This window comes from Mirounga leonina, unplaced genomic scaffold (assembly GCF_011800145.1).
Source record: "Mirounga leonina isolate KUSES-001 unplaced genomic scaffold, KU_Mleo_1.0 Mir_101799, whole genome shotgun sequence".
Taxonomy (NCBI): Eukaryota; Metazoa; Chordata; class Mammalia; order Carnivora; family Phocidae; genus Mirounga; species Mirounga leonina.
The window spans coordinates 4,795,508-4,808,601 of record NW_023270210.1 but is presented as its reverse complement, the minus strand read 5'-3'; positions in this window follow the sequence as shown (position 1 = coordinate 4,808,601).

Below are 13,094 nucleotides of genomic sequence, written 5' to 3'. Positions count from 1 at the left end.
AAATTACGCCTGTTCATCTGCTACTGACTCACTGTATTCCATGAGAAAGCCATTTGCATTTTTCTTCACAACAACATCTTTCTTTTCAGGATGCTCTGGCAACTAATGTTTTAAAATTCTCAGAAAAAGTCATAATAATAAAACCTTCCCATCCTAAGCATCTAAAAATTGAATCGAGACCAAAGCACAGAGAAGTATTATTAAAGAAGCTAAATAGTTTACAAACTCAGCAATGCCACACTGAAGATTAAGTGCAGTAGATTGGGAATTCATTTAGGGCACATTTGCATTCTGTGTTTCCAGACGTGGCCACATACACAGTTCACCAAATGCATCTCCACAGAGTGAGATATGTTGAGGTATTTAGAAAATGGTAGCATCACACAGAGGAGCAATTGATTCTATCCGGGGAGGTGATAAGAACTTACAGAACATTGGGCTAGATTTTGAAGGCTGAATGGGAGCTTTTTGGTTGGACAGGAGCGGGGAAAGGCATTCTAAACAGAGGGAAAAATATGAGAAGAGTGCAGAATCGCAAAACATCCCTGAGATATCCTGACAATGGGGCCAGTCCATTTTGACTAAGGCATGGAGTGTGTGGCTAGAAAGACAAGCTAAAGACAGGCTTTGGAAGACTTATATTCCATGCTAAATTTTTTGATATTTTTTTCTTATAAAATAATAGGCACTGGAGAGTTCCAAGTAAGGAAGTGACATTACCAAATGTTTATTTTAGGTTTTTCTGTCAACAGTGTGCAAATTGGATGGAGGGAGAGACACTGGAAGCTGGAATACCAGTTACCAGCTGTTTCATTAGTCCCAAATGAGAAAGGATGGGGGCTTGAACTAGGGCAAGAACAGTGGGGATAGAGAGAAGGGGTACCATTTAGATGACCTGTCTGACTGATGAGTATTTGGAGTGGGTGGGGAGGGCAAGTGGAGGAAATGAGAGGATGGAGGGAGGGGATTGAGGGTGGAAATGAGCCATAGAATTTCCGAGTTGGAAGGGGCCTCAAAGTTCAGCTAGCCTAGGCTAAGTACATTTGAATGCATCCCTACAAGTGGTATTCTAGCCTGTTCTTCGAGTACCTCCAGTGTCAGAGTGCTCATTATATCTCAAGGCAGCCTACTTCATCTTCAGGTTGCTCTATTAGAAAGATAGGCTTCTTTAGGCTGCACCAAAATCTATCAATTGGTGTCTCCTACTACTTGGTCCTAGGTCAAACTCCTTAGAGCCACACAGGCCAAGACAAATCCTTTGTCACTGTGAAAGCTCTTCACATACTTAAAAGCGGATTTCATACGCTGCTATGTCTTCTCTTGTCGAGAGTAAACTTTTAAAGTTCCTTCAGCTGGTCATCACATGACATTGTTTCCTGTCCATCTGTCATCTGTGAGGGCACAAAAGGCTTCCTACGGAGTAAAATGTGTCACTTCCTTTTCTTGTGACTTTTTATTGGTTTAGATAAATCGATGTATATGAAAGGAACCTCAAATTAAAAGCAACTTGCGGGGCACCTGGGTGGCTCAATTGGTTAAGCGCCCAACTCCTGATTTTAGCTCAGGTCATGATATCAGGGTTGTGAGACCAAGCCCCAGCTCAAACTCCATGCTGGGCATGGAGTCTGCTTGGGATTCTCTCTCCCTGACTCTCCCCCCCTTCCATTGTGCTCACACGCACGTGGGTGTGCGTGCATGTTCTTGCTCTCTTTTTTTTGAAAAAAGCAACTTGGAAAGGAATCATATGGAAGTATTTGAGAATGAGATAATAAAGAACAGTTCAATAACACAATTTCAGAAGCTTAAGCCCTGAATCAGTTAGGACTGGTGCTGATACCATTAACCTGGGTGTCAGAGAACTGGAGATGATTTGCAGAATGAAAGTGTTAGTAAACCATACACTCTGGGGTAGGAGAGGCTTTTAGAGGTCAGTTGGTCTAAGTTCATCATTTTACAAATGGGAAGATTGAGGTTCAAAGAAGCAAGGGACATGCCCAATGCCCCACAGCTAATAAGTGGCAGAGCAAAAACTAACCTAGGTGTTCTGATTCCCAATTCAGTGCTTTTCTCCTACACTGTGTTTCCTTAACTTGGGACACAAGCAAGAGCCAGCTTGAAAAGGGTACCTTTTGACCACCTTCTCTCTGATCACTGTCAGCAAATTCTATTTCACTCTGAAAATATATTTCAAATGGTATGGAGTTACATGAAAAAGTATTTAAGACTCTTGAATTGCTCTCCAAAGCACCCCTGCCATATTCACCAAAGACAGCAGTTCATGTTATTTGGAGTTTTGAATGGACATGAACATTGGTGAGGATAAGGCCCCAGTATTGCAAGGAATCTGTCTACTGAATGTCTAAATGATATGGGAATGCTGATAAGACATTTAGAAATAAAAATGGAAATACTAGCCAATAATGCATATTATTGTGTGATGAAACACCAATGCCAGGTAATCATATTATTGCAAAATCAGTATAAATAGAAATTCAGAATGGTAGAATTCCTCCTGACACGTGAGCAATGTACATGAGTTTTTAAGTGTTGGAAAGGGGAGCTGTTGCTAAGAATCTGGGGTATTGGAGACCTGGAACGCAGTCTAAAGGCATTCTGGATATTTTTTATTTGAAAAAAAAAAAAAAGAATGCCAGTCTCTGACAATCTCCAGATTTCACATTTATGTAGTCCCCCAAAAGGTCACAGTAGCAGACCTCCCATGAATCTAGATCCCTCTCTAGCTGAGGGCTTCCAGGTGGGAACTATAACAACTGTGATGAGCTGCTGGCCTTGTGTGAAGATGACCCAGGCCTGGTTCTGTTCCAGGAAGGATGTCCAGAACCTTGTGAGGATTTAGCAGTATGGCCAGATGAAAGTCTTCCAGCTTAAAGGCAGAGTCACTTATCATCATTGTCTGCCAGCCCAGACTAAAGGAATGTGGCACGGCGCGTGAGCTCTATAGTCATTTTACCAGAAACCAATACATGTTGGTCAGTCAGGGGTACATCCACTCCCAAATGGTCAGAGAAGGGAGGGATCATTTTGAGAACATGCTTCTGTCAGGGATGTGCTATATATTGTCTGCTATCAGAACTTCCTTATTAGGAAGTACCCATTACCAATTTGCTTAGATATCAATGTAACAATCTCAGTAGGTGTATATGAATGATTTTTTTTGAAAAACCCATTTAAACTCAAATATAGATCGTATTTTCCAGAAAATGTGTACCCATAAAACATACCAAATTTGAAGAGAATATGAACATTTAAAAGGATTATAGGAAACCTGCTAAAAGCCCTTAAAAAATGGGCCTAGTTTTACATTCCAATTCTATAAGATAGCCTGCCATTACAAATCTATACCATAATTTATATGATATCGATTTTATTGTCACAACTTTGTAAATGCTCTGTCATGTATATTTTTGTGGTCCATAAATGTTCAAAATAACATCTGGAGACCAAGTCACTATTCACAGTAAAGGAAATAGAGGGATTAGAGCCCATTAATGGGCTCTGTGCTTTGCCCTGAGAAACCTGCCTAAGAAACATCTCTTGAAAAGCAAGCAAAAGAAGCACTCAAATAATAGGAGTTCAAAATGCGACTTCAAAAATGGGAAGGTGTGTAGCCTAAAGTGACCACTCCATTTGAAAGCCCTCATTTTGTCCAAGAAGGAGTCCAAGAACCCGCAAAGGCTATGTTTTGTAGAAGAAATTGACACTCAAGCATCCAGCTACACTAGGCATCAAAATTCTAGGTGAGCAGATGACAGCTTTGGCATATAAACATGTCCTGACCACGTAACTCCCAGTCATAGACCTGGAGCTGCCTGCATCATCAAGTCAATACTTCGGGACTCAGGGCCACAGTTATAGTGGTGCTAGTTGGAGAATCAGTCTGTTGTTTAGCCCAGACTAGCTAAGGGGCTTTGCCCTTGGGAGGGGATGGGAGAGAAACTGACTGTTTTGCTCCCAATTTCCTTGTCCTGTGTTAGAAACAAAGCACAAAGTTGGCCAGGATTAGTGTTAGCTTTGCTCACAGCTACTGACCTCTGATTTAACCAGATGCCATAACTATAGCAATGGGGAAATACTGGAATTTTGAGTTTAACATGTTAGTGAAATTTACTAAATATAGCACACTTTGTGGTGGGGTGCATATTGCAGGTATTTCCTTTATTTTTCAAATAACAAAGTCAGTCAGGCTTTGGAAAGAAAGTGAATTTATTATATATGATGGCTGCTGAAGTCTCCCTACCCCCTTGATCTACATCTATAAATGTGTGTTTTGAAGCCAAATGAGATAAACCAGCTTGATTGTCCAAGGCATGGATGGAAATTGGGCTATCGTAAAGCTATCTTCAGATTTGCGTAGGTATTGGAATATTCATCTTTGGGATTTAGTGGAAAGAACCTTGGGTTGAGAGTAAGGACACCTAAGTCCCAGCCTCTATTACTAAATCATTATGTGATCTTGGACAGGTCTCTAAAGGGACTCTGGGTCTCAGGTTCCCCATTTTTTAGTGCTTGGGAGCTGAACTCTTCCAGCTCTCCCATTCTAGGATTTTGGAACATTTAGGGTTATGTTTCTCCCTGCTTTGTCTCTGGAGAATAATTACTGATATCTTGTGGAATGAGAAAGAGAGACCCACATCCCAGAAATGGATCAGAGAGGTAGTGACATGTACAGCTTCAGTTTCTTTACAGGTTTTCTTCTGGTTAGGGAGGTTCTCGCTAAACTCCACAAGCCCTCTAAGGGGACTGATTATTGGCTTCATGTTTCCTCAGTCCTCCTTTACCTACAGATGGGCCTAGGTGGCCTCCAGATAAAGGCCATCATCCCTCTCTACCCCATTCAGCAAGGCTCTGGACCCCATCCTGTCCATAGTCAAGGGAGATTTAAAGGGTCCAGGGTCACTGAGGCAGGGTGGCTGTGTGTTCTTCTCAGATTCTGTGCCTTGGTCCTAATAAATAAATTCTTGATACTTTCCTGTGACCAACCCCTTGCCTCGTTCCTTGTCTGTTACCCACTCTCTTTTACCAGAGAGTCTGGGTCCCTCCCTGCCTTAGCTTCATACTTGGTGTCGTCCTTTGAAGACTGGAATTCTTTTGCTACTTTCAGTCTTCTTCAGCTTGGCCACTGCCAGAACTGTCTGGATTTGCCCATCAGCCTATCTGCAGAGGTCTGTCTATGACTTGTCCCTGAGAGTCCATGATGCCTCCTAGCCTACTGTCCAGCACAGCCCCTTGTTGCTTACTGCTGGCCTTCACTAAAGCTGCTGCTGCCTTGCCTGGACCTCTGCGTCTGCTTATTACCAGACCTTCTTAAGATATGTTCCATTTGCTTTGTGGGGGCATTGCTGTGTGACTCACTTCTGGGGCTCCCTGACACTGACTAGTAGCCTCTACTTCTCATATCTCATTGGAGACCCCACACTCAAAGCCTTCATGGGCCTGCCTGGTCTCTGGGTTCTGGATCTCTGTGGGCTTGTCTATCCCAACCCCAGCCAGTTTCCAGTCATAACCTACGAAGTCTATGTGGCATTTCTTGGGCCAGGTTGTCCTATCTGTGCCCATTCCTCAGTACACAAAGCCAATTCCATTCCTCAGGATGGAAGCTACCGTGTCCAGACTCACCCACTCTCTGCCAGTTAACAAACAGCCTTGTAAAACTTTTAGGTCAATGACTTTGTAGGCTAAATTCAAGTTAAAATTCTAAGATGGACAATGAAAAGAATTTCTGTATTTCTGCAACCTACAGTAGGGAGAAGGGTTACTGTTGGGAATTTTTGAGCCAGCAAAAGGTCATTAGGTAAAAGGTGAAAAATACCTTTATGATCTTTTTGGAAGTAAAGTTGCATGTGAATCTAAGGTGACATTGTTATTGTTATAAATAGCCTAGTAGTCTTCAATTCCTTGCAAAAGTGCTTCTAGCCTAATGAAATAACCCAGAGTCCTGGCCCCAATAGCAGGGACGTGTGTACTGGTTAGCTATGTGCCCTTGTGCTGAAGCTTACTCTTTCTGAACCTCAAGTTCATCATCTGCCAAATGAGGCTTTGTGGAGATAGTATCTCTGCTTATTTATAAGCTCTCAAGGTGGTATCAAGAATACCAGTTAGTAAACAGTGGATGTGAAAGTGTTTTAAGAACTGTAATGCATCATACGGATTATCTGGTCTTTTTTCCCAGGTAGGTGGGGGCCATGGACATGGAACCTCTTGCCTACTGTTGGTGGACAGCAAAGATTGGGATCAGCGCCCCGATGGAATAGCAGATCAGGAATAAGGCAAACGGCCTGACATGGAGCCAGATGAGACTAGGGAGACAGTACACAAAGCCAAGTGCTTTGGGGGAGCCAGCAGAGCCAATTCATGGGAAAGTTTGAAGGAGAGGAATTTCCTGAGCTAGAGTCAGGGGCTACTGACTTCTTTTTGTTTGGTGCCTCCTGTTGCTGGTCTAACAGCTTAGACTGAAGCTATTTTGGAAGAAGTTAATAGGATAGAAGAAGAGCAGACCAAATGCGAGGGACTATTCTTATAAGTACTGGCAGGATTTAGGGGACATCAAAAAGGGTACAAGGCCAGTATCAGCTAGCTCAAGGTAAACCCAGTTTAAAAGAGAGTAGTCAGTAGCCTAGGTTAGCGGCAAAGGCAAGCCATATATGGACACTGTAATGATGAATTTTATGTGTCAACCTGGCCAAGCTATGGTGTCCATTTGTTTGGTCAAACACTAGTCTAGATGTTGCTATGAAGGTATTGTTTTAGATGTGATTAACGTTTAAATCAGTTGACTTTGAGTAAAGCAAATTGCCCTCCATAATGTGGGTGGGCCTCATCTAGTCAGTTGAAAACTTTAAGATCAAAGACCAGGGTTTCCCAAAGAGGAAGGAATTTGGCCTCAAAACTATCACATAGAAACCCTTCCTGAGTTTCTAGCCTGCCTGGCCTGCCCTGCAGATTTTGGATTCAAGACCACAGCATCAATTCTTACCTGAACTTCTAAGCTGTCAGCCTGTGCTACAAATTTCAGACTTGTCAGCCCCCACAATTACGTGAGCCAATTCCTTAAAATAAATCTCTCTCCCTTGCCCCATCTCTCTCTCTCTGTCTCTGTATATATACTTATATATACATGTATATATCTGTATATGTATATTCTATATGTATGTGTGTATACACATTGATGTCTGCATCTACATCTACATCTACATCTTTTTTTTTTTTAAAGATTTTATTTATTTATTTGAGAGAGAGAGAGTGAGAGAGAGAAAGAGCACAAGAGGGGGGAGCGGGAGAGGGAGAAGCAGACTCCCTGCTGAGCAGGTAGCCCGATGCGGGACTCGATCCCGGGACTCCAGGATCATGACCTGAGCCGAAGGCAGTCGCTTAACCAACTGAGCCACCCAGGCACCCTACATCTACATCTATATCCATCCTTTTGGTTCTGGTCCTCTGGAGGACCCTGACTGAAACAGACACCATGAAGATGGCAGCGTAGCTTAGAGCAGAGACAATTGAAGGATCATGGAGGGCCTGGAGTGAGTTGTCATTATGAGTTCTTTTCCTGAAGTTGTCTGTCAGTCACACAGTATTAACAGAGTCTACTAAGTCTACTAAGTGAGCATCTATTGTGCCATAGAGGTTAGCTGGTACAATGTCTATCAACTCAGATTCCTGAAAGGTCAACCCAGAATCTGAGGGGAAGGCCCTTACTTTTTTGTCAAAGAAGCTTTATTCCCCTGAGGAGAGTACTAAAGGCTGGGCATCCTCCACCAGGGGATCTGACTAGAGAGGGCCTCCAGCTCTGTTAGGTTGATAATGGGGTTACAAAGGACTGCTGAAGGTCCTCTCATTCAGATGTAATAGAGTCAGTGCCGTATAAAATTAGTGCTTATTTGGTCTAGCTCCTCATTGTACAGATGGGGAGTGTGAGCCTAAGAGAGGAAGAGCCTTTTCCCCAGGCCACAAAGCAAGTTGGTGGTGCAGCCAGACCTAGCATTTAGATCTCCAGACAATAACTAAGGAAGAAAAGAAAGGGAAGGAAAGAGAAAGGCTGTTTGATAAAGAGAAGTCTGGATTCCCATTGTGCTTTTGCTATGGGCCATTTGGTGAGTAACTGTCCCAAAGTTAGGCAGCATCCTATTTTTCACAGCTGGATAGAAAGAAGGGAAAAAAGAAGAGTCTGAAAAGTAAAGTGAAATAAAATAGAAAACATATTTATAAGGGCCCTCACTGCTAAATCACAAAATTGAAGATGATCAGTATAAATGGGTTTCATTGAGGACCAAATTAGCTTTCCCATGGGCTTCTCTAATGGCAAGAAAGCCACTGCACTCAGTGCAAGTACCTTACCACACTGGCCCAAAGAATGTTTGCCCTTGTTAAAATAAAGGTATACTTTGATTGCTGCCGGATCAGAGCTCCCTATTTCTCCCCACATTTGCTCAGGAATTTGTTTATCTTCCATGAACATACTAAATTGAATTGATGAACGAAAATGACGTTTGTATTCACTTAGTTCTAACTTGACTCTGATGGCTTCATCCATTAAACTTCCAATAAAATTATAATTCTTTTTAAAAATGTAAATTTAAAAACATGCTGGCAATTCATAATCACTTTGGAATGCATCAAGATGAATCAGTAAGGTGACTCTCTTTCCTTTGCATTTGGTATCGCTGCTTTGTGCCTGTGTTTTCCATTTAGGATTTATCAGTGTAAATCCCCTTTATACATCACTGAAAGTGTTAGGATTTATGTGGGAGAATATAGTCTGCATGAGGCCTTCTAGGAGAGTGGATGACCTAATAGGGTTTTCTGCCTTTAATTTCTACTGTTCTTTGTAGAAATACATTTCATAATAAACTTTCACATGTGGGAAAGCAGTGTTCTAATGGCATATATTATTGCCGATATGGGATGCTTTGCTGCACTTTCTATGGAGTCCCTGGGCTCCTCAGTGAAATGCATCCTCATGGCAAAGCGTCTTTCATGGCCAGGAGGAGGATATTAACCTCTGTTCTGCCCCTTCCCTTTTTGGAATACAGCACAGCTTTGATCAGTTCCTTCAAGAACCTTTTGTTTACACCCTCTCCTAGATCTGCAGACAATATTTGCAAAAAGCACATTGGAATCTTGGCCAACAGGAATCACTGGGGTGGGGAAGGCATTCATCAGCTCTTTCCTTTGGTGGCTTTCCTCTGTTTTACTCGTTTGACGTAATGAAACTTGCTCCAGGTTGCTTCTCTTATCTCCATATTCTCCCCTTTTCTTTCTTTTCTCTTTATCTCCTTTTCTCCCTTCTCATAGACCAACTGATGGGGGCGATTGAGTGACTTTCATCCATTCATTCAAACATTTACTAAGTCCTACTTTGTGCAAAACACCGTGCAATGTTCTGAGTTTTTCAAGGTACTCTTCTCTGGTGGTGGTGTTCCTTTTTTAAATTATAAAAGCAATACATATTCAGGGCGCCTGGGTGGCTCAGTTGGTTAAGCAACTGCCTTCCGCTCAGGTCATGATCCTGGAGTCCCTGGATCGAGTCCCGCATCGGGCTCCCTGCTCGGCAGGGAGTCTGCTTCTCCCTCTCCCACTCCCCGTTTGTGTTCCCTCTCTCGCTGTGTCTTTCTCTGTCAAATAAATAAATAAAATCTTTAAAAAAAAAAAAAGCAATACATATTCATAGTAAAAATACAAACACTACAAAAGGATATAAAATGAAGAGTGCCTTAAAGGCCCTAGTCTGATTCCTTTGGCATAATCATCAGCAGTAATTTCTTATTTATCCTTCCAGAACTTTTCTATGCATATAAAAGTATGTATGATATATACATTCATGCATAGATATATATAGAGATAGAGATAGATATATACACATACATTTTTTTTTCAGGAAACACTGATTGGAACATGTTAATAACAGTTTCGTAAATCCACTTCCGTGTATATCTTGGTATGCTTTCCATGTCAGCACATACAGTCCTGCTGATTCCCTTTAAGGATGCATGGTTGAAACATAACTTTAGGCAAGTCCTGAGATTTTGATGAATTTTCTATAGAGTGCACTAAAGATGGCCCATGTTGAATGTATAAACTCAGTTTTCATTCACTGCCATCTGTTTTTTTTCACCTTTTCTATACTGGAGGCATTAGCCAGTTCTGCACACTGACACTTGAAGGATTCCAGTGGCTTGCAAATGTTTTGAGGAAATCAAAATTAGCCTGATCAGTTTTCCTCCCCACACACCATGCATCTATTCTGGCCTTGGGCCACACTCAAGGTAGCTCCCAAGCCAGTCTCTAGAGCTTATCCCAATACTTGATGACAGTTTCTTTTCTCCTTTTCATAAGAGTTTTCTCCTTTGGCTGCAGCCTGTATTTTCTGATCTGGCCTCATTGACTACAGACTTCTTGCTTATTTAGACATATTTTGTCCTCATGAGTTTTTATTTGCCCATGTGTGATGTGACTCCTCCCTCAAAGACCTAATTCTAGCTCACCCTTATTTGAGCCTTTATTGTATGTCAGACATGTGTGCCTCATTTCCTTTAATCCCCTCAGCAAACTCATGAGGGATGTGTGGTAAAATATCCCTAAATGGTAGATGAGGCACAGAAAGGCTACAGATGTTGTCCAAGGTCACGCGACTAATAGGTGGAAGAGCAGGAATTTGAACCTGGGTTTATCTGACCCTAGAAGCCATGCTTTTAACCAGCACATGTACTGCCTCCCTGAAGTCAGCAAGTGTTTCCTGGCTAGCCAATCATACAGAGCAGCCTTAGCCTTTCTGTCAGCCTGTGATTCTCTCAGGGCAAGCCACAACAGCCGCTCCCTAAGTACGTGCTGCATCCAGGATCTGCTCAAGAGGGTGGGGCTGAGTTCTCATGCTGCAACAGCGTTTTCTTATAGACTAAACCATGGGAGGGATCTTGGGTGGGAAGAAGCGCTTCCTGCTTATAATGCACGCTGAAAAGGGATTCCCAAATTATGAAGCCTCACAGTCCTTCCTGTGCGATACTGTTAGAAGACTCAGGCTGAATAGGCAGCTGTTGGGCATTTTTGTTTAATGTCTTCCGGCTCCACTTCACTTATAGACATAGGCTTGCAACTCCTACTTTGACCCCAAACCTCAGTATACAAGAGAGAAGCAGTCTTTTATTTTAGTTTCCAGATCAGAGTCCTCCAGTTTCCCTATCAATGCTGCCCACCTTGGGTGTTGCCTCTTTGAATTCAGATTTGAATTCAGAAGGTACATGGCGACTAGGAGAGGATTTCTATTCTGGACTCCTCCTTTTGGTGGTCTCCAATCCCGATTCTCCAACTGTCTTTCTTTCATACTTTTGGAGCTTTAGAACCCAGGTGTGGTCACGGCCCAGGCACTGAATTGAGCATTGCTACATTCTTTGGAGTCCAAAAGAAAGGTCATTCCAGATGTCAGCTAAATGCCTTTTATTTCTTCACTATCTGGTAGAAATTAAATGGTAGGAAGAGTGTTTATACCTATTTTCAGGTTTTGAGTTTTATTTTCTTCCTAGCACTGGGAAATAAACCTGAAAATCCGGAAAGGGAAAAACCAAACCAATAGCAATTGCCCTGGAATTGTGGGATTTGTCAATAATAAATGTCTAGATGGTGTGTTTATTTCAGTTCCAATCCAATTCAGTTCAACAAATATTTGTTGAATGCCTGCTGTGAAAAAGATAAAGAATGAGTAAGACACGGCTCTCACCCTACAGGAGTTCACAGTCTAACAGGGATATCAACATGTACACTGTTAATTGTCATGCACAGAAGACAATAATAAAGGTATATACGGAAGTTTAAATAAGGTGCTATGGGAGTATTGGAGGAATGAAAAGTTTAGGTAGGAAGAAGAAGCTTTCGAGCTTGGTCTTAAAGGATTGATGAGACTATTATAGGAAGACATTGAGGTGAAAGGTCATTTAGGCCAAGGAACCACATACCCTGCAGGTGTGAAAGCTCAGGGAATGGCGATTGGTTTGGTAGGCTGGAGACCAGTATGAAATAAAACTGGAGAGGTGAGTCTGATCAGTTTATGAAGAGCCTTGATACTAGGCTAAGGGTTTGGACTTGTTCTATAGACTAAAAAAGTCTTCAGTTACCACCCCCTCCCTCAATCATAAGGGAATCTTCTCCCTATTATCACAGCCTCTGGGTTTCTTTGTTACAGTTACAGTCATATGTATTTGATGAAGATTCTCTACATGAGAAATAGTTGACTTTAGAAAACACACCCCATGGGATTGATTTAAACAGCTCCAATATATCAATAATGCATTTAATTTACTTTTTTCCCCAGTAGTATATGTAACTACATGTGCTTTGATTATATTGACTAAGATTACAATCCATGTTGATATAACCCAAGGATGGTTATTCTTGATCTGGGTGGTGTTGTGTTTGAAATTTATCCTACTCTGTCATTGGTTCCACTCACTTTGTGCGTATACCAAACCAGTTCTAGCTATTCCATCAGGTTTTTCTTTTACTAGCTCTATTTATTTTCTTTCTCTGGTATTCCTATAAGAATGTCAGATTAAATTATATCAGATTCTTCTCTCTCTAAGATATGTTCACTTTGCTTCATCCTCTTTTACCATTCAGCTCCTCATCCTATCACAAACAGGAATTAGCTTCGTTTGGCATGATTTGTGTTTGAAGAATCCATATTGACTACTGTTTATCACTTGGGTTTCCCCTAGGTACTCATAAATGACTGCCTTAATAATTGTCCTCACAGCTTACCAGATATTGAAATTAAATTTATGAGTTTAATTCCCTGAGTTCCCTGGGGATTTTTTTTAAAAGAAAAATGGAACAAGGCAGTTTCATGACTCACAGCAACTCTAACATAATAAACCAGTGTGATAACGAAAAACATTTTGCAGGGAAACAAATTTCAGTTTTAGCCTTCCAAATGATTATTATAAAAATTAACAAATAATAAGATTTTTCTGAAATAGTAAAACACCCTGTGTCCTTTAAAACTATTTATTTATTGCACGCACACATATTTTTAAGGACTATAACAGATGCCTAGGAAATGTTAATCCACTAGTTTATAGTCCTCA